This window comes from Nerophis lumbriciformis, linkage group LG18, assembly GCF_033978685.3.
Source record: "Nerophis lumbriciformis linkage group LG18, RoL_Nlum_v2.1, whole genome shotgun sequence".
NCBI classification, from domain to species: domain Eukaryota; kingdom Metazoa; phylum Chordata; class Actinopteri; order Syngnathiformes; family Syngnathidae; genus Nerophis; species Nerophis lumbriciformis.
In genome coordinates, this window is record NC_084565.2 from 11,243,333 (window position 1) to 11,265,950 (window position 22,618).

At 40.3% G+C, this 22,618-nt stretch overlaps 1 long non-coding RNA gene across 4 annotated transcripts in view; it reads left to right on the top strand.

Moving 5' to 3' along the window:
- The window catches only part of LOC133617595 (uncharacterized), a 232,822-nt gene that overhangs the window by 15,958 nt on the left and 194,246 nt on the right, over positions 1 to 22,618 (top strand). For 3 of the 4 annotated variants that reach the window (XR_009817035.1, XR_009817038.1, XR_009817036.1), the window contains exons 2-3: positions 10,217 to 10,475; positions 14,919 to 15,036. This is a non-coding gene — a long non-coding RNA (uncharacterized lncRNA). Of the gene's footprint in view, positions 1 to 3,877; positions 3,963 to 10,216; positions 10,476 to 14,918; positions 15,037 to 22,618 lie in introns of those variants that run through there. The other variant, XR_009817037.1, reaches the window with a different exon arrangement.

Consider the following 22,618-nt stretch of genomic DNA (forward strand, 5'->3'; position numbering starts at 1 on the left):
GGAAACCAGCCAAAAAAGAACAGAAAACGAAACGACATCATCTGGTACAACCCCCCATACAGCAAAAACGTCTCAACTAACATTGGACACAAATTCCTCAATCTGATTGACAAACACTTGCCCAAAGACAACACCCTAAGAAAAGTATTCAACAAGAACAACATTAAATTGAGCTACAGCTGTATGAACAATATACGACAAATCATCTCAAACCACAACAAAACAATTGCAAATGAGCCGTCGGCCCCCGGAAAGAGCGACTCCAAAACCAACAAAGGCTGTAACTGTCGAAAGAAACCTGATTGCCCTCTCAACGGGGGGTGCTTACAAACATCAGTTGTCTACCAATCTAAGGTAATACGCAAGGACATTAACACATCCGACACATATGTAGGATTAACCGAGGGAGAATTCAAAACCAGATGGAACAATCACAAGGCTTCTTTCAGGAACCAAAACCTGCGGAATACCACAGAACTCAGCAAACACATTTGGGACCTCAAAGACAATAATGTTGAATATTCAATAACATGGCAAATTCTTGCATCCAGCACACCTTACAATAATGGTAATAAAAGATGCAACCTATGCTTGAAAGAGAAACTGTTTATTATTTACCGTCCAGACCTGTCATCCCTCAACAAGCGCAGCGAAATTGTAACAGCATGCCGCCACAGACGGAAACACCTCCTAGGTAACACATGAGCCAATCACCACGCCCCTACGCCAGCCTGTACCCACCCACTCTGTGCCCTATATAAACCATGGTATGTGAATGCTCCCATTAAAATCTCCTGATGATTGAGGGAACCCCCCCTCATGAAACAGGCCTGTAGAGATGAAATAGTCTTGTGATTTTTTTTCCCCACACATACATATATTGTGCTCTACTACGGTATCGAGCACTATTTTTTGGATAACCTTATTAAGACATATATATATATATATATATATATATATATATATATATATATATATATATATATATATATATATATATATATATATATATATATATATATATATATATATGTATGTGTGGGAAAAAAATCACAAGACTACTTCATCTCTACAGGCCTGTTTCATGAGGGGTTCCCTCAATCATCAGGAGATTTTAATGGAAGCATTCACATACCATGGTTTTTTTCCATTAAAATCTCCTGATGATTGAGAGAACCCCTCATGAAACAGACCTGTAGAGATGAAGTAGTCTTGTGATTTTTTTCCCACACATACATATATTGCGCTCTACTACGGTATCGAGCACTATTTTTTGGATAACCTTATTAAGACATATATATATATATATATATATATATATATATATATATATATATATATATATATATATATATATATATAAGAAATACTTGACTTTCAGTGAATTCTAGCTATATATATATATATATATATATATATATATATATATATATATATATATATATATATATATATATATATAAAGAAATACTTGAATTTCAGTGTTCATTTATTTACACATATACACACACATAACACTCATCTACTCATTGTTGAGTTAAGGGTTGAATTGGCCATCCTTGTTCTATTCTCTGTCACTATTTCAGAACACACACATTATACAAATATACATTATAAAATCAATAAGAAAACGGGAGCTCTAATTTGGGAGTCTGAATTAGGATCAGAAGTTCCTATATAAACATTGCGCACTCACGTCACCTTTTTGTATTGATTACTGCAGCTGTGCACTGGATTCATTCACAAATACAAACTACAACTCACAAACACTTTAGAGTTAATTAAGCTCCACCATCAGAATGTGTACTTAAACTTATAAAGATCACATGGATATTATTCAGTGAGTTGATTCACCAAAACTAACCTGTTATACAGGAGGAAAAAGCACACAGGACGTTTCAATTGTTCACAGACTGGTCGCGCTCATCAGAATGACAAGACACTTCCGGTCTGCAGGTGATAGCATTCAATTGGGAAGAAACACCCTACTGCCCCCTACTGACCAATGTGAATACTGATAAATGTGGAATGACAGCTCCAAAAACGAATTCAAACCACAAAATAAAATAAATCAATCAACACAAAAATGTGACACATTATGGGTGGGTCACATATGCATGTACAGTAGATGGCAGTATTGTCCTGTTTAAAAGTGTCACAACATTGCTGTTTACGGCAATGTTGTGAACAGGCTGTCAACACGTCACTCAGGTCCGCATGGATCTGGAGGGGGCGTGGCCTCCAGCTCCGACTGAATTTCGGGAGAAAATTTGTCCCGGGAGGTTTTTGGGAGAGGCGCTGAATTTCGGGAGTCTCCCGGAAAATCCGGGAGGGTTGGCAAGTATGTATAAAAATAAAGTGTTGCATATTGATATTTATCTGTTTCTATATATATTTATTGTGAGAAATCATTAAGATGATCAGTGTTTCCACAATGATGCATATCATTAATTATTATTAATAACATAGAGTTAAAGGTAAATTGAGCAAATTGGCTATTTCTGGCAATTTATTTAAGTGTGTATCAAACTGGTAGCCCTTCGCATTAATACCCAAGAAGTAGCTCTTGGTTTCAAAAAGGTTGGTGACCCCTGGTGTATGGTATGACATACTGCATGTGTGTATGGTATGACATACTGCATGTGTGTACAGAGAGAAATGCACTTCAGAGGGTGATAAAAAGTGCCATGAAGATGACCGGCTGCTCTCTCCCCTCGCTAGATGAACTGTACAGTGGCAGGTGCCCCAAAAAGGCCCAAAACATCATAAGGGACATAAACTTTTTGAACTGCTGCCCTCGGGGAGGAGATACAGACTTAAGAACACTTTTTACCTGAGAGCAATAGTGTCGCTGAACACAAGACGACAATAATGACTGTGTGCTTGCTATTTTTATGTATTTTTATCTATTTATCTATGTGCTTATGGTTTTATGTGTTATTATGAATTTGCACTAAATTAGTTTTGCATACAATTTCGCTGTACAATGACAATAAATATAATATTCTATTCTATTCTAGGTGGTCAAAGGAAGTATGTGTGGAGAAACTGACAACAAAAGATCTTTGGACTTGAAGTTGGAGTGAATTATGTATTTATTTCTGTAAATGTAAGCACCCTGTTTGCCCACTAGATGGCAATGTTGGACTATTTTCTTCTCAACCCAACATGATGAATATGTGCAGAATATACCACCTATTTTGAAGTGAAGTGAATTATATTTATATAGAACTTTTCTCTAGTGACTCAAAGCGCTTTACATAGTGAAAGCCAATATCTAAGTTACATTTAAACCAGTGTGGGTGGCACTGGGAGCAGGTGGATAAAGTGTCTTGCCCAAGGACACAACGGCAAGTGACTAGGATGGCGGAAGTTAAGTTAAGTTAAAGTACCAATGATTGTCACACACAGTAGGTGTGGTGAAATTTGTCCTTTTTTTTTTTACCTCGCTCTTTTACTCACATTTCATTTTAAAATGTTGCAAATCACAATACTCCAAAAAGAAAAAATATAGACTTGTATTACTATTGTTCTAACTTCTTTTTTTTTTTTATTCTAAAATGTTTACTTTTCATTTTCCATGCAAGATTTGCACGTATACTTACCTTATACACACACACACACACACTATATATATATATATATATATATATATATATATATATATATATATATATATATATATATATATATATATATATATATATATATATAAGCTCTTGTTGTTGAAGTGTGTTGTGCTTATTGCTTGTCATTTCATTAACATTATAACATGTGTATTTGTCGCCATCATGTGGTCAGGGCAGTTACTACATCTTTGAGAAGTGTGTACTTTGAATCAAACTTTATTGACCGGAAGTTGCATAAGCCAAGCAGAGAAATCTCCGGTGCCAGCACGTACTTTATGCTGGTTCTTTTCCAAGAAATACTGCTTATATCTTTTGTTTAAGGTTGCATCGCCGGTATGTATCATAAGTTGAACTTTTAAACTTGCTTTTTTGTCTAAAATATTTCTAGCTAAATGTATGATTTGTGATGTATAATGAGATCTTTGTCATGCTCGTTAGCGATAATTCGCGATGTCATCTAAGATGGCGTCGAAGTACAAATTCACTTTTATTTACCTTCTCATGCCATGTAAGGTAGCATTACAGCATATATATGAATACATTTGCATAACATATGTATATATTGACTGTATTGTTTGTCTTTTTAGTTTCACCCTTTTGAATGTCAATAAACCTCTGGAGACCTCATCGACGTAAGAAAGGTGTTAAACAACCCTTGCGTCACCCCTAACGGCATAATATATATATATATATATATATATATATATATATATATATATATATATATATATATATACTTAGCTTGTATATATTAAAAAATATATATACCGTATTTTTCGGAGTATAAGTCGCACCTGCCAAAAATGCATAATAAAGAAGGAAAAAAACATAAATCGCACTGGAGCCCGGCCAAACTATGAAAAAAACTGCGACTTATAGTCCGAAAAATACGGTATATATATATATATATATATATACATATATATACATATATATGTCCCGATCCAGGTTTTTGCACTTCCGATCCGATATCGATATTGTTTTTGCATTTCCGATCCGATACCGATACTGACCGATACTGGCCTATCCGAGCATGTATTAAAGTTTAAAGTTATTTAGCCTACTTAGTTGTCAGAATCATGTTGAAAAGGGTTTTAGTACTCTTGATAACAACTAGCCAGCTGAATTAGGGGAGTTTGAATAATACACAATGGTTGGTAACAAGAAACTGACCTGTTTATTCAAGGATAAAAACAAAATAGACAAAATTATACATGACAAACAGAAATGGCATCATTGAACTAGGGCTGGGCGATATGGCCTTTTTTTAATATTGCGATATTTTAAGGCCATATTGCGATACACGATATATATCTCGATATTTTTGCCTTAGCCTTGAACGAACACTTGATGCATATAATCGCAGCAGTATGATGATTCTATGTGTTTTGCTTGATTGATTGAGACTTTTATTAGTAGGTTGCACAGTGAAGTACATATTCCGTACAATTGACCACTAAATGGTAACACCCCAATAAGTTTTTCAACTTGTTTAAGTCGGGGTCCACTTAAATTGATTCATGATACAGATATATACTATCAGATATATACTATCATCATAATACAGTCATCACACAAGATAATCACATTGAATTATTTACATTATTTATAATCCAGGGTGTGGAGGGGGGCGCCGGATGTAAGTGTCAAAAAGACAGCCAAAAGAGTTTGATATGAGAATAAATCTAAAGTTAAAATATAGGGTAGAAATGCACCCATTTGCAGGAAATGTAGTCTTGATTTTCAAAATGTTCTTTCAAGGCTTGCATGTCTACATTAAAACATTCTTCTTCATACTGCATTAATATATGCTACTTTTAAACTTTCATGCAGAGAAGGAAATCACAACTAAAAAAATCACTAATTTTTTCATACGGTGTTGATGTGGAAATGTTTGCCTCTGCATTTTGATGGTGTGGACGTGTGGCACCGAATGGAGATAAGCGTCTCGACAGACGTCACAATATTTGAACAATGATGACAAAAACTGTTTTCTCTGTCGTGTCCGTGTGTCGAAAATTGTTATGCGCTTATTTTTTTTATTAGATTTTGTGCGTGGCATAGATTTGCTATGCGCAGAGGACGCTTAAACAGTGCGCAATTGCACAGGCGAGCACCTTAGAGGGAGCGTTGCTCGCACGGCTGCGCTAGCATCACAGCTAACTTTAGCCATGCTGCTACCTCTCTGCTCGGGGAGGACGTATACGTATGTGACGTGTGTCGTGACAGTATGTGACGTGTGTAAGAAGGTGCACTTGCTGTCTGTGAGAGGGAGACACAGGAAAGAGTGAGAAGAGCCTGTCGTGTAATGCCAGCAGCTAAAAGCAACTGCGTGAGAATTCACAGACCTGTGGCTGTGTTGAAGGTGTGCTGGAAAATGCGGAACGGAAATTACGGAGCAGCAGAAAAGTGGAATGTATTATTTAAATCGGTGCACTGGAAAACACGGACCGGAGTTTTTTTTTAAACTGGATCTGGATCGGCATTTTCCCATGCCTTGCCAATACGCAATTTTTGGCAAATATCGGCAGCCGATCCGATCCAAATATCGGATCGGGACATCCCTAGTGTATATATATATTTATATATATACATATATATGTGTGTGTATATATGTATATATATATTTATATATATATATATATACATATATATATATATATATATATATATATATATATATATATATATATATATACTCCTCTCTGAGCTGCCACCTTACCGTGGTAGAGGAGTTTGCGTGTCCCAATGATCCTAGGAGCTATGTTGTCCGGGGGTTTCTATGCCCCCTGGTAGGGTCTCCCAAGGCAAACTGGTCCTAGGTGAGGGATCAGACAAAGAGCAGCTCGAAGACCTCGATGAAGAACACAAACCAAGGACCCAGATTTCCCTCGCCCGGACGCGGGTCACCGGGGCCCCCCTCTGGAGCCAGGCCCGGAGGTGGGGCACGATGGCGAGTGCCTGGTGGCCGGGCCTGTCGCCATGGGGCCCGGCCGGGCACAGCCCGAAGAGGCAACGTGGGTCCCCCCGCCAATGGGCTCACCACCCATGGCAGGGGCCATAGAGGTCGGGTGCAGTGTGAGCTGGGCGGCAGCCGAGGGCAGGGCACTTGGCGGTCCGACCCTCGGCTACATAAGCTGGCTCTTGGGACGTGGAACGTCACTTCGCTGAGGGGGAAGGAGCCTGAGCTAGTGCGTGAGGTGGAGAAGTTCCGGCTAGATATAGTCGGACTCACTTCGACGCACAGCAAGGGCTCTGGAACCACTTCTCTTGAGAGGGGCTGGACTCTCTTCCACTCTGGCGTTGCCGGCAGTGAGAGGCGACGGGCTGGGGTGGCAATTCTTGTTGCCCCTCGGCTCAAAGCCTGCACGTTGGAGTTCAACCCGGTGGACGAGAGGGTAGCTTCCCTCCGCCTTCGGGTGGGGGGACGGGTCCTGACTGTTGTTTGCGTTTACGCGCCAAGCAGCAGCTCAGAGTACCCACCCTTTTTGGATTCACTCGAGGGAGTACTGGAGAGTGCTCCCCCGGGTGATTCCCTCGTTCTACTGGGGGACTTCAACGCTCATGTTGGCAGCGACAGTGAAACCTGGAGAGGTGTGATTGGGAAGAATGGCCGCCCGGATCTGAACCCGAGTGGTGTTCTGTTATTGGACTTTTGTGCTCGTCACAGATTGTCGATAACAAACGCCATGTTCAAACATAAGGGTGTCCATATGTGCACTTGGCACCAGGACACCCTAGGCCGCAGTTCCATGATCGACTTTGTAGTTGTGTCATCGGATTTGCGGCCTCATGTTTTGGACACTCGGGTGAAGAGAGGGGCGGAGCTTTCTACCGATCACCACCTGGTGGTGAGTTGGCTGCGATGGTGGGGGAGGATGCCGGACAGACCTGGCAGGCCCAAACGCATTGTGAGGGTTTGCTGGGAACGTCTGGCAGAGTCTCCTGTCAGAGAGAGTTTCAATTCCCACCTCCGGAAGAACTTTGAACATGTCACGAGGGAGGTGCTGGACATTGAGTCCGAGTGGACAATGTTCCGTACCTCTATTGTCGAGGCGGCCGATTGGAGCTGTGGCCGCAAGGTGGTTGGTGCCTGTCGTGGCGGTAATCCTAGAACCCGTTGGTGGACGCCGGCAGTGAGGGATGCCGTCAGGCTGAAGAAGGAGTCCTATCGGGTTCTTTTGGCTCATGGGACTCCTGAGGCAGCAGACAGGTACCGACAGGCCAAGCGGTGTGCGGCTTCAGCGGTCGCGGAGGCAAAAACTCGGACATGGGAGGAGTTCGGGGAGGCCATGGAAAAAGACTTCCGGACGGCTTCGAAGCAATTCTGGACCACCATCCGCCGCCTCAGGAAGGGGAAGCAGTGCAGTGTCAACACCGTGTATGGTGGGGATGGTGCTCTGCTGACCTCGACTGCGGATGTTGTGGATCGGTGGAGGGAATACTTCGAAGACCTCCTCAATCCTACCAGCACGTCTTCCTATAAGGAAGCAGGGCCTGGGGCATCTGTGGTGGGCTCTCCTATTTCTGGGGCTGACGTTGCCGAGGTAGTTAAAAAGCTCCTCGGTGGCAAGGCCCCGGGGGTGGATGAGATCCGCCCGGAGTTCCTTAAGGCTCTGGATGTTGTGGGGCTGTCTTGGTTGACAAGACTCTGCAACATCGCGTGGACATCGGGGGCGGTACCTCTGGATTGGCAGACCGGGGTGGTGGTTCCTCTCTTTAAGAAGGGGAACCGGAGGGTGTGTTCCAACTATCGTGGGATCACACTCCTCAGCCTTCCCGGTAAGGTCTATTCAGGTGTACTGGAGAGGAGGCTACGCCGGATAGTCGAACCTCGGATTCAGGAGGAACAGTGTGGTTTTCGTCCTGGTCGTGGAACTGTGGACCAGCTCTATACTCTCGGCAGGGTCCTTGAGGGTGCATGGGAGTTTGCCCAACCAGTCTACATATGCTTTGTGGACTTGGAGAAGGCATTCGACCGTGTACCCCGGGAAGTCCTGTGGGGAGTGCTCAGAGAGTATGGGGTAACGGACTGTCTTATTGTGGCAGTTCGCTCCCTGTATAATCAGTGTCAGAGCTTGGTCCGCATTGCCGGCAGTAAGTCGGACACGTTTCCAGTGAGGGTTGGACTCCGCCAAGGCTGCCCTTTGTCACCGATTCTGTTCATAACCTTTATGGACAGAATTTCTAGGTGCAGTCAGGGCGTTGAGGGGGTCTGGTTTGGTGGCTGCAGGATTAGGTCACTGCTATTTGCAGATGATGTGGTCCTGATGGCTTCCTCCGGCCAAGATCTTCAGCTCTCACTGGATCGGTTCGCAGCCGAGTGTGAAGCGACTGGGATGGGAATCAGCACCTCCAAGTCCGAGTCCATGGTTCTCTCCCGGAAAAGGGTGGAGTGCCATCTCCGGGTTGGGGAGGAGATCTTGCCCCAAGTGGAGGAGTTCAAGTACCTCGGAGTCTTGTTCACGAGTGGGGGAGGAGTGGATCGTGAGATCGACAGGCGGATCGGTGCGGCGTCTTCAGTAATGCGGACGCTGTATCGATCCGTTGTGGTGAAGAAGGAGCTGAGCCGGAAGGCAAAGCTCTCGATTTACCGGTCGATCTACGTTCCCATCCTCACCTATGGTCATGAGCTTTGGGTCATGACCGAAAGGACAAGATCACGGGTACAAGCGGCTGAAATAAGTTTCCTCCGCCGAGTGGCGGGGCTCTCCCTTAGAGATAGGGTGAGAAGCTCTGTCATTCGGGGGGAGCTCAAAGTAAAGCCGCTGCTCCTCCACATCGAGAGGAGCCAGATGAGGTGGTTCGGGCATCTGGTCAGGATGCCACCGGAACACCTCCCTAGGAAGGTGTTTCGGGCACGTCCGACCGGTAGGAGGTTACGGGGAAGACCCAGGACACGCTGGGAAGACTATCTCTCCCGGCTGGCCTGGGAACGCCTCGGGATCCCCCGGGAGGAGCTGGACGAAGTGGCTGGGGAGAGGGAAGTCTGGGCTTCCCTGCTTAAGCTGCTGCCCCCGCGACCCGACCTGGGATAAGCGGAAGAAGATGGATGGATGGATGGATATATATATATATATATATATATATATATATATATATATATATATATATATATATATATATATATATATATATATATATATATATATATATAATTTGAGGGCTGCATATTAACGAAATAAAAGAATCAGTAGCCCCAGTTTTATTTTTGAAATATACAATGTATACTAAATGTATGCTAAAAATAGTTATAAAACCCACGCAGTCACGGGGAGAACATGTACATGTATAGCAGTTATTTTTATAATGACTGCTGTATTAGCTTCATTTATTGCCTCAAAATCCCACCAATATTAAGATTCTCTCAAAATGAAGTATATAAATTGGAAAAAAAGTAAATACACGGCACTATATTGTCATATCCGTCCAAAAAATTCATAGATATAACTACCAAAGAAAGTCATAACAATTGCAATCAAAGTCATCTTTTATTTGTTGTGGGCTTGTTTGTTTGATTTCGTCTGAATGAACAAAAAGTAGGACAATCCCACAATTGAAACTGCTTTTTATTTATGTTTGGGCAGGAAAGCGATGGAATGCTGGCCTGCTCCTACTCCATGCTTCTCTGGATCATCCCAGCAGATGTGGACTCGCCTCTTCTAATCCAAGCCCCTCTAATCTCCACCATCTGCTGGCACCACACCCACATCTGGACCCCCGCCTCCTGTTTAAGTCCCGCCTCCTGTTTATGTCCCGCCTCCTGTTTATGTCCCGCCTCCTGGTGTGTGGTCTGGACGATGGCTGCAAAGATTGAACAAGCAACATGTGACTCACAACTGTATAGTAAGGAAAAGATTCATGTTCTTCTCTCGTAAGAGTTTTGCAACGCAGTCTGCTGGAAATGATGGAAAGCACCACTCTACATAGCAACTGACGCCGTGGTCAAAGTTGAAATTGCCACAAAACACATTTGAAGATATTCAACACCCTTCTGCCATCTAGCTGCTAAAGTGGATAGTGCAATCCCCCCAATTTGTCACGTTTCATGTTTTAGGTAAACCGCAACGAATGGGTCCATATAAATCCCTTTCCTACTGTATCTCAGATTTACATTGGAAATTATGTATTTCTATATCATCTATGTTCCAGGTGTCAACCTCAAGGCCCAAGGGCCAAGTCTGACCTGCCACACAGTTTAATGTGGCCTGCCTTACCATTTTATGTGGTCTGACATTTCATTTTATTCTAGACTGCCACATAATTTTATAGTGGACCACCACTCCATTTTAAAATGGCACAATACATAATTCTAATGTGGGCCGTTATATAATTTCGGTGGTCCACCACACCATTTTAAAGTGGCCTACCACGTCATTTAATGTGGATGAAGCCACATTGTTTTATACTAGCCTGCCAAATCATTTTAAACTGACCATCCACCACATCATTTAAAGTGGCCCACCACAGCATTTTAAATTGGCCTACCACTTCATTTAATGTGGTCTGCCAAATCTTTTAAAGTGTCCATGCACCACATCATTTTATGTGGCCCACCTCATCATTTAGGGTGGCCTGCCTTATTATTTTAAGTGGTCCGCTATATAATTTTATTCCGGACTGCCACACCATTTTACCGTGGACCACCACTTCATTTTTAAAAATGACACACCACATAATTGTAAAGTGGCCCACAATATTATGCTATGTGGTCTACCATTTCATTTTAAAGTGACCCATCACTTCATTTAATGTGGTTAGCCATGTTATTTTACCGCCAGTTCATTTTAAAATGGCACATAATTCTAAAGTGGCCCACCATATTATTGAAAGTGGTCCACCAAATAATTTTAAAGTGTCCCACCACATCTTTTAATGTGGTATGTCGCATCGTTTATGTGGCCAGCCACTTTATTTTGATTTGGCCTGACAAGTGCTTTCATGTGGCCCACTACATCATTTTATGTGGCCCACTAATTCATTTAATGTGGCCTTATCATTCCATGTGGTTTAAATTGCATGTTATTCTGGGCCGCCACGTTATTTTACCGTAGACCACCACTGCATTTTAAAATGGCACACCACATAATTCTCATGTGGCCCACCATATTATTTTATGTGGTCCACCACGTAACTTTAAAATGGCCCCCCACATCTTTTAAAGTGGTCTGTCCCATCATTTACGTGGCCAGCCACATTGTTTTGAATTGGCCCAACAAATCCTTTCATGTGGCCTACCACATCATTTATCATTTTATGTGGTTTGCCATTGCATGTTATTCTGAGCCGCGATGTAATTTTACCGTAGACCGCCACTTCATTTTAAAATAATTCTAATGTGGCCCACCATATTATTGGATGTGGTCTACCACATAATTTTAAAGTGGCGCACCACTTTATTTAATTTGGTCCGTCACATCATTTACAGTATATGGCCAATCACGGTTAGGTGTGTACCTTGGTTTAAAAGTCAGTGTTATCATACTCATACACACACATCCCAAAACATGTATATATATATATATATATATATATATATATATATATATATATATATATATATGTTTATATATGTATATATGTGTGTATGTATATGTTTGTGTATATTTATATATGTATATATATATATATATATATATATATATATATATATATATATATGTATATATATATATATATATATATATATATATATATATATATATATATATATATATATTAGGGCTGCAACTAACGATTAATTTGATAATCGATTACTGTTTATCGATTAATAATCGGATAAAAGAGACAAACTACATTTCTATCCTTTCCAGTATTTTATTGAAAAAAAAACCAGCATACAGGCACCATGTTCTGGACATTGGGGGTGCAGCATACAGCAATAATAACACAGAAATGTAACTCATCAGAACTGAATCAGATATTGTACACGTTTCTGTTGTGAATAATAAAGGATTCATTTTAGGCTGCCTCTGAATAATAGCATGAAATATTCCAGCACCTTCATAACGTTTAGTTATACTAAAGTGTCACTCAAATCTAAATAGATTTATATAGCTTTATCGGGCCCGGCTACATTGATCCATTATGAAACCAACCTGAGATATTTCTGTCCGTTTCGTTTATTTCGAAATTGGTAGCCGTGCGTTTTCTCTCTCAAATGTGCCAGAGACACATGATCAGCCAACAAAGGCATAACGTTAATGTTACTCACAAAAAAAGCTGAACTCATGAATGCCTGTTGCCACTATGGACTTAAAAAGTTACATACCGTGAGTTCTTCCCTTCATCCATGGCTCCAACATGTTTCCTTTTCAGCTGCTCCTGAAGCAATGTTGTACTTCCGTGCCTTTTTGCAGGAAACGCTCTTCTTTGAAGTCTTTAAAGTACCGTAAAGTGTTCCCACACTTTTGATGACTTAGGTCGTACACCTTTCTCCATTGAAGCAATAACCTCAAGATGTTTTTCCGCTGAACTATCCGTACTGTTTTCCTGCGCCATTTTTCCAATGTTTCCAGCAAAGGAGACGGCGTCGTCGTCACGTGAGCTGCACATGACACATCATTGGCTAGCTTACCTCCACCTCATGAGACGTAGCCTCAGCGCCGCCCTGGCGCTGTTTTGTACTGTTTTTGTACTTATTTTGATTGTTTCTCAGCTGTTTGTAAATGTTGCAGTTTATAAATAAAGGATTATAAATACAAAAAACAAAAAACAAATTACAAAACAAAAAAAAAGCCTCCGCCATGCGCATAGCATAGTTCCAACGAATCGATAACTAAATTAATCGCCAACTAATTTGATAATCGATTTAATCGATTAGTTGTTGCAGCCCTAATATATATATATATACATATATGTGTGTATATCTATATATATATATATATCTATATATATATATGTGTGTGTATATCTATATGTGTACATATATTGTATGTATGTATATATGTGTGTATGTATACATATATGTGTATATTTATATATATGTATGTTTGTGTAAATTTATATATGTGTGTAAAATGTGTATATGTCTATATGTGTGTATGTATGTATATATGTGTATATACGTCTATATATGTATATATATGTGTGTATATATGTGTACATATATTGTATGTATATATGTGTGTATGTATATATATGTGTATATTTATATATATGTATGTTTGTGTAAATTTATATATGTATGTATATATATGTGTATATTTCTTTGTGTATATTTATATATGTGTGTAAAATGTGTATATGTCTATATGTGTGTATGTATGTATATATGTGTATATATATATATATATATATATATATATATATGTCTGTGTGTGTGTGTATATATATATATATATGTATTTATGTGTGTAAAATGTGTATATGTCTATATGTGTGTATGTATGTATATATGTGTATATACCTCTATAAATGTATATATATATGTGTGTGTGTGTGTGTATATACTGTATATATATATATACAGTATATAAAGTTGTATATTTATATATGTATATATATATATATATATCAGTGTGTATATATGTACATATTATATTAACATAACAATGGATGTAATAACTGATAATTAATATAATTGGATTATTATTATTACAATCAATCAGAAATATCAAGTAACTAAAATGAGCTAAACATGATTGTTTTGCATTTCCCCCTATCATGCTTTGCAATAGATTTAAATGGGTGTAGTCTTGATTATTTTTTTATGGTGCATGGCATCTTTTATAATATCCACTAAGTTCAGAGAGCAGGTTGTGTTATTTGTGACCATATGTGTTGACTATTTGTCTTCTTTTTTTTTTTTGCACCATGACTAGGGAAGGTTGTTTGTATTATATAATATAAATAAATGCTGTGCACATACCCAAGTTGGGCATAATAAAAGGTCATTGATCTGATATAATCTCTTTGCCCACGTGATGTTAGCAAGGTAATATAGAAATTGTTAAAATTTTAAAATGAATCAACATTTTCCTGCGGGCCAAATTCATCACTAAGCTAATTTAGTAGTTTGGACACCCCTAGTTTAGATATTTGGACTAGAAATAAACAAATATATACTTGGGGAGATTGTGAGTTTTTCCAGTGAATCCCTCACTAATTGTGCATGGTGTGGAAGTCAAATGTCACCACTGAGGAGCAAGAAAATGTAGCAAATCCCTCCCAACCTTCTAAGTAGGTCACATGCAGCATTTATTTATAACATGCCACTAAAAATAAGGTGCTCTCTCTTTTGAGTTATACATAGCCACTTGCCATTTTTGATTATCCCTCTCTTTACAGCCGCCGCTTTGTAAATCACGCCTTTTATTCCCAAGCCGAGAAGACGGCTACGTCATGAGGACACCTCAAGGCTGCATGGAGCAAAGTTGACAACTTATTGGCAAGAACGTCTTTCAAGGTAGGAAAGAAAACAAGAGCCAACTGATAAATCTGAACTAAAGTACACTGTTATGTTTTACTGCCCGGTTCTTGCTTCTGTTGTTATCCACTGCCACCTCCAGGTTTAGGTGTACTCCAGCTCTCCTTCACAGCAAACACCCTATTGATTTTGAACTTAACAAGCGGCACAAAATGCCACACATGATATCAGCCCACGTTCTCGCCGCCTTTGAGTTTCGGACTATAGGCCGCACTTGCATATAAGTCGCACCCATCACATTTTAGAAAAAACATTTTTTATATTTTTCCATATATGTGTGTTGTCAAATGAGTTATTTACACAGAAATGTTATTTACATACCTTCACTGTTTCCAAACGGTATCTGTAACACGGCAGTAAAACGGTAAAACAAACAAAACAGAAGTCATGGTCATGGACCCACTCGCTCCGGAAGCTAGCTCCCCAATCAGTCAAACCACGGGTGTCCAAAGTGCGGCCCGGGGCCCAATTACGGCCCGCAGCTTGTTTTTTTATTGGCCCACGACACGTAAAAAGACAACATAAAAATATCCCGTATTAGATTATTACACCAGAAAAACAAAGAAGAAGCAATTTTGGCAACTGCGTGTGAATGCTGGAACGCACAAGCCGAATGGACAACGCTAATGTTAGCATGCTAACAGTCGGAACGTGTCAAGTACCAAGACAGAATGACTATGCATGTAAAAGTAGCTGAGAAGTTAGCATGCTAATGTTAGCATGCTAACAGTCGGAACGTGTCAAGTACCAAGACAGAATGACTATGCATGTAAAAGTAGCTGAGAAGTTAGCATGCTAATGTTAGCATGCTAACAGTCGGAACGTGTCAAGTACCAAGACAGAATGACTATGCACGTAAAAGTAGCTGAGAAGTTAGCATGCTAATGTTAGCATGCTAACAGTCGGAACGTGTCAAGTACCAAGACAGAATGACTATGCATGTAAAAGTAGCTGAGAAGTTAGCATGCTAATGTTAGCATGCTAACAGTCGGAACGTGTCACGTACCAAGACAGAATGACTATGCATGTAAAAGTAGCTGAGAAGTTAGCATGCTAATGTTAGCATGCTAACAGTCGGAACGTGTCAAGTACCAAGACAGAATGACTATGCATGTAAAAGTAGCTGAGAAGTTAGCATGCTAATGTTAACATGCTAACAGTCGGAACGTGTCAAGTACCAAGACAGAATGACTATGCATGTAAAAGTAGCTGAGAAGTTAGCATGCTAATGTTAGCATGCTAACAGTCGGAACGTGTCAAGTACCAAGACAGAATGACTATGCATGTAAAAGTAGCTGAGAAGTTAGCATGCTAATGTTATTATGCTAACTGGCTAAAATAGAGTGCTAATATGTTAGAATGTTAATGTTAGCATGCTAACAATTATCATGTTTCAAGTACCAAGTTAAATGACTCAGTCCGGTTATAAAATTGGCTGAGGAAGTTAGCATGCTAATGTCAGTAATACTGAGACAATCATCGATACTGAACAGCGCAGTCTGATTGTTGTGGTCTCGTCCAGAGGCCAATACTACTGTAGTGTTGGTATTTTACTTCATTTTGCCATTTTTATGCTGGAAAATGCTTAATTTAGGGCAAAAGTACGTCGAATATATTTTGTAACAAGTAACACAACGCTAAAATATGGATGGTGTGTTCAGGTAGTTTAGCATATACTGTATTGATTGACTCATATTGTATTGTTTTTGTACAATCATTGCATCAAAGTGGCCCCACATCCTTCAATTTGTATTTATGTGGCCCTCGCTGGGAAAAAATGAGTCAATAACTCCCCGGTGAATTTACTGAGAAATGTGTAAAACTGAAACAAAAAGAATGCCGTTGTAAATTAGATAATACTAACACAGACACTCGTAAACGTGTTAGCATCTTAGCTGATGCTAACGATGCTTGGTTCATTACATTACGGTAACACGTACAAATATATGTGTGAAAACACTGCTACAGACATCACACATGTGATGGTTTATTAAGTATGAATAGTTTTAGTTATATTGTAAAACTCACAAACGGTGCTTGGAGTGATGAATGAAGAATCCATACGAGTAGAAACACAATGGACGACTAGACGACAGAACTGCACTTGTACTTCCGGTTGAAAGCGCTGAACAGAAGGAAATACTGCAGACGTTCACCCCGTAGCACCTGCAGTGAGCAGGCTCGTCCAAAAGATGGCGCCATAGCACAAACAATAACACCCTATTTAAATGTCTTTGTTTGTTTATTACAAAAACTAAGAAAAATCCATAAATCATCCGCGCTGTTTTGATAAGCCGCTGGGTTCAAAGCGATGAAAATAGTAGCGGCTTGTGGTCTGGAATTCACGGTATTTGTGCTCAGTACTTATTTGCTTACCAGGTCAGGATGTGTGTCAGTCTCATGGAAGTCCGAGAGTTCTGGAGGGATTGCTTGGGAAGGGATAGGATAGAATAGACTTTATTTATCCCACCAGGGGGAAAGGATGTGGTTGAAGTGCAGATACAAAAAGTACAGAAAAGTTGAGGTAAAATCACAGGAAAACAAGAGGGGAACATGAAAGAACACAAAGGACATTGTGGGATCTGAGCCCAGGATGTCGTTGTGGTTTGTGCAGCCCTTTGAGACACTCGTGATTTAGGGCTATATAAGTCAACTTTGATTGACTTTGATTGATTGATAGAACACATTAAAAGAGCACAGAGCTCTATATACAGCTACAAAAATAAAACACAAGTAAAAAACCAAAAAATGAGCAATAATAGATCAATATTGCACACATTTGATTGCACCGTGCATAGACAAAATAAAAACACAATTACAACACCCACATACACCATACATACCCACCTCTGGTCTGCTGGGGTTTGGGGGCCAAAGACAGGAACATACCCGACAAAGCCACCAAGAGAGCAGACTCCGTCCCAGGCTGCCCACTAGCTCTCGGCCAAAGTCCGGTCCGTGCGGACGGCGAACGTGGCCATATAAACCCCCTTCCTCCTGTAGCCACTTGACTGACATCCAAAACAGCAACAGGGAAGCCAAAGTACGATAAACGTACCACACATGCAATATTTACAACAGAAACTCTTCACGCTTTTGAAGGTAATGACTAGGGATGTCCCGATCCAGGTTTTTGCACTTCCGATCCGATACGATATTGTTTTTGCACTTCCGATCCGATACCGATACTGACCGATACTGGCCTATCCGAGCATGTATTAAAGTTTAAAGTTATTTAGCCTACTTAGTTGTCAGAATCATGTTGAAAAGGGTTTTAGTACTCTTGATAACAACTAGCCAGCTGAATTAGGGGAGTTTGAATAATACACAATGGTTGGTAACAAGAAACTGACCTGTTTATTCAAGGATAAACACAAAATAGACAAAATTATACATGACAAACAGAAAATGCATCATTGAACTAGGGCTGGGCGATATGGCCTATTTTTAATATTGCGATATTTTAAGGCCATATTGCGATACACGATATATATCTCGATATTTTGCCTTAGCCTTGAATGAACACTTGATGCATATAATCACAGCAGTATGATGATTCTATGTGTTTTGATTGATTGATTGAGACTTTTATTAGTAGGTTGCACAGTGAAGTACATATTCCGTACAATTGACCACTAAATGGTAACACCCCAATAAGTTTTTCAACTTGTTTAAGTCGGGGTCCACTTAAATTGATTCATGATACAGATATATACTATCAGATATATACTATCATCATAATACAGTCATCACACAAGATAATCACATTGAATTATTTACATTATTTATAATCCAGGGTGTGGAGGGGGTCGCCGGATGTAAGTGTCAAAAAGACAGCCAAAAGAGTTTGATATGAGAATAAATCTAAAGTTAAAATATAGGGTAGAAATGCACCCATTTGCAGGAAATGTAGTCTTGATTTTCAACATTTTCTTTCAAGGCTTGCATGTCTACATTAAAACATTCTTCTTCATACTGCATTAATATATGCTACTTTTAAACTTTCATGCAGAGAAGGAAATCACAACTAAAAAAATCATTCATTTTTTCATACGGTGTTGATGTGGAAATTTTTGCCTCAGCATTTTGATGGTGTGGACGTGTGGCACCGAACGGAGATAAGCGTCTCGACAGACATTATAATATTTGAACAATGATGACGAAAACAGTTTTCTCTGTCGTGTCCGTGTGTCGAAAATTGTTATGCGCTTATTTTTTTATTTGATTTTGTGTGTGGCATATAATTGCTATGCGCAGAGGACGTTTAAACAGTGCGCAATTGCACAAGCGCGCACCTTAGAGAGAACGTTGGTCACAGCGCTAGCATCACAGCTAACGTTAGCCATGCTGCTACCTCTCTGCTCGGGGGGGACGTATACGTATGTGACGTATGACGTGACAGTATGTGACGTATGACGTGACAGTATGTGACGTATGACGTGACAGTATGTGACGTATGACGTGACAGTATGTGACGTATGACGTGACAGTATGTGACGTATGACGTGACAGTATGTCGTGACAGTATGTGACGTATGACGTGACAGTATGTGACGTGTGTAAGAAGGTGCGCTTGCTGTCTGTGAGAGGGAGACACAGAAAAGAGTGAGAAGAGCCTGTCGTGTAATGCCAGCAGCTAAAAGCAACTGCGTGAGAATCCACAGACCTGTGGATGTGTTGAAGGTGTGCTGGAAAATGCGGAACCGAAATTAGGGAGCAGCAGAAAAGTGGAATGTACTATTTAAATAGGTGCGTTGGAAAACACGGAGCGGAGTTTTTTTTTAACTGGATCTGGATCGGCATTTTCCCATGCCTTGCCGATACGCATTTTTTTGCAAATATCGGCGGCCGATCCGATCCAAATATCGGATCGGGACATCCCTAGTAATGACATTTCTGAACAAACTATTGCAAGGAATTTAGGGATTTCACCATCTACAGTCCGTAATATCATCAAAAGGTTCAGAGAATCTGGAGAAATCACTGCACTTAAGCGGCAAGGCCCGTGACCTTCGATCCCTCAGGCGGTACTGCATCAAAAAGCCACATCAGTGTGTAAAGGATATCACCACATGGGCTCAGGAACACATCAGAAAACCACTTTCACTGAATACAGTTGGTCGCTACATCTGTAAGTGCAAGTTAAAACTCTACTATGCAAAGCGAAAGCCATTTATCAACAACACCCAGAAACGCTGCCGGCTTCGCTGTGACTCGGCCAGCTTGTGTGTTTTGGTGCTCACAGCTGCACACATTCACCTCTCTCCAGTCTGCTGGCCATGGCATGTGTTTATCTCCTCGCAGAGTTAGCTCGTCCCTCAGCTGTACCGCCACCAAAGAGATTCTGAGTGTCCTTGCGGTATTGAGGTCAAATATGGAGAGGATTTTCTCTCCTGGTGAACTCATGCGTGATCTAAATAGATGAGAGAGGATGGTTGCATGAGATCTTAGCTGCAGAAGCATCGCACTAGCACGGATTAATCGCATGTTTGCTGCACGCGTCGCATGTTCATCTAATGCTGGCAAAGCCGGTGGCAGCTTGTGAGTTATGCTAATAAGTACAATAACCTATTTTATTTTAAGCAATGCAAGGCAAGGCAACTTTATTTGTTTAGCACTTTTCATACACAAGGCAGACTCAAAGTGCTTCACAGCACAACATGTGGTACAACAACGTGAAATGAAAGAAAATTAAAGCAAAATTAAAATGCAAACAATAAAAAAATAAAAAATAAAAACAGTGCGGACGTTAAAAGTTAAAAGATTTAGCTGAAAGCTAAGGTGAACATAAAAGTTTTGAGTCTAGTTTTAAAAGCCACCGCCATCTTGACTCTGCTGGTGAAGGTGTTGCAGTGAAACAGCCGCCACAAAATGTCACCTGAGCAACAACACCCGAGCATCACATATTTACCTTTTTATGCAATCACAATTAAATCACGACAGTTTGAGTGAGTGAATCTGGAGAAATGGAGAAATTATATTATGGGTTGTACTTGTACTTGTATAGCGCTTTTCTACCTTCAAGGTACTCAAAGCGCTTTGACACTACTTCCACATTTACCCATTCACATATTACGCACCTTGGATCCCTCAGCCGGTACTGCATCAAAAAGCCACATCAGTGGGTAAAGGATATCACCACATGGACTCAGGAACACTTCAGAAAACCACTGTCAGTAACTACAGTTGGTCGCTACATCTGTAAGTGCAAGTTAAAACTCTACTATGCAAAGCCAAAGCCATTTATCAACAACACCCAGAAATATGTTATATATGTTTGTAGGTATATAAAGTATATACAACCGGTGCAATGGACGTCGATAATAATATTTAAAAGGTATAAACAGTATATAAATGTATATATATATATATATATATATATATATATATATATATATATATATATATAGTATTGGGCAGCACAGTGGAAGAGGGGTTAGTGCGTCTGCCTCACAATACGAAGGTCCTGAGTAGTCGTGAGTTCAATCCCGGTCTCGGGATCTTTCTGTGTGGAGTTTGCATGTTCTCCCCGTGACTGCGTGGGTTCTACTCCGGCTTCCTCCCACTTCCAAAGACATGCAGTCTTTGTAGGTTGATTGGCAACACTAAATTGGCCCTAGTGTGTGAATGTTGTCTGTCTATCTGTGTTGGCCCTGCGATGAGGTGGCGACTTGTCCAGGGTGTACCCCGTCTTCAGCCCGATTGTAGCTGAGATAGGCTCCAGCGCCCCCCGCGACCCCGAAAGGAATAAGCGGTAGAAAATGGATGGATGGATGGATTATTTCAGGATGTGGGAGGAAGCCTCACAAACATGATAGCATTTTTTTTCCAAAACGTGTCTAAACTTAGTGGAAAATGTTCTTATCTGCTACATCTCCCTTTTCATTGGTGCAACCTGAGCCTGCTCCTGCTGCACACACCTCTCAGAGGCTTAATCCCACTGCTGGACCCCAAGCTATTATTCATTCAACGCTTCCTCTCGGGGGTTGTCTTACTCTGCCAGCTTTGTAAACCAGAGACTGACAGTCAGGGCACATGTTTCCTTTCACGCACCTTTTATTCAGCGTATGTTATCTATATTGATCGTTACAGCAATTCAATGCACTATAAACTGTGTCATTTAAAGAAGTCAGTCAGGCTTAGTTTAATTGATGGCACCAAATAGGGATCTACGGTATACAGGTACTAATTGATTGATTGATTGATTTAAACTTTTATTAGTAGATTGCACAGTACAGTACATATTCCGTACAATTGACCACTAAATGGTAACACCCCAATAAGTTTTTCAACTTGTTTAAGTCGGGGTCCACGTTAATCAATTCATGGTAATAAAGTACCGTGGTACTAATGAATTGAAAAAGGTTAAAAAATACAGGTACTTTTTTTCATCCGCCTACGTAGCGTAAACTAATGCAAGTGAAATGATTGAATTTTGTAACAAATTGCTACAATTTGTGTTTTGTCATTTACTGTGTGTTTTACCTGCTACAGGTCTTACCTGTGTAGTATCAGCCATAGTATTATTTTTAGTATTTACTAATGATTTTATTTTTCTTAA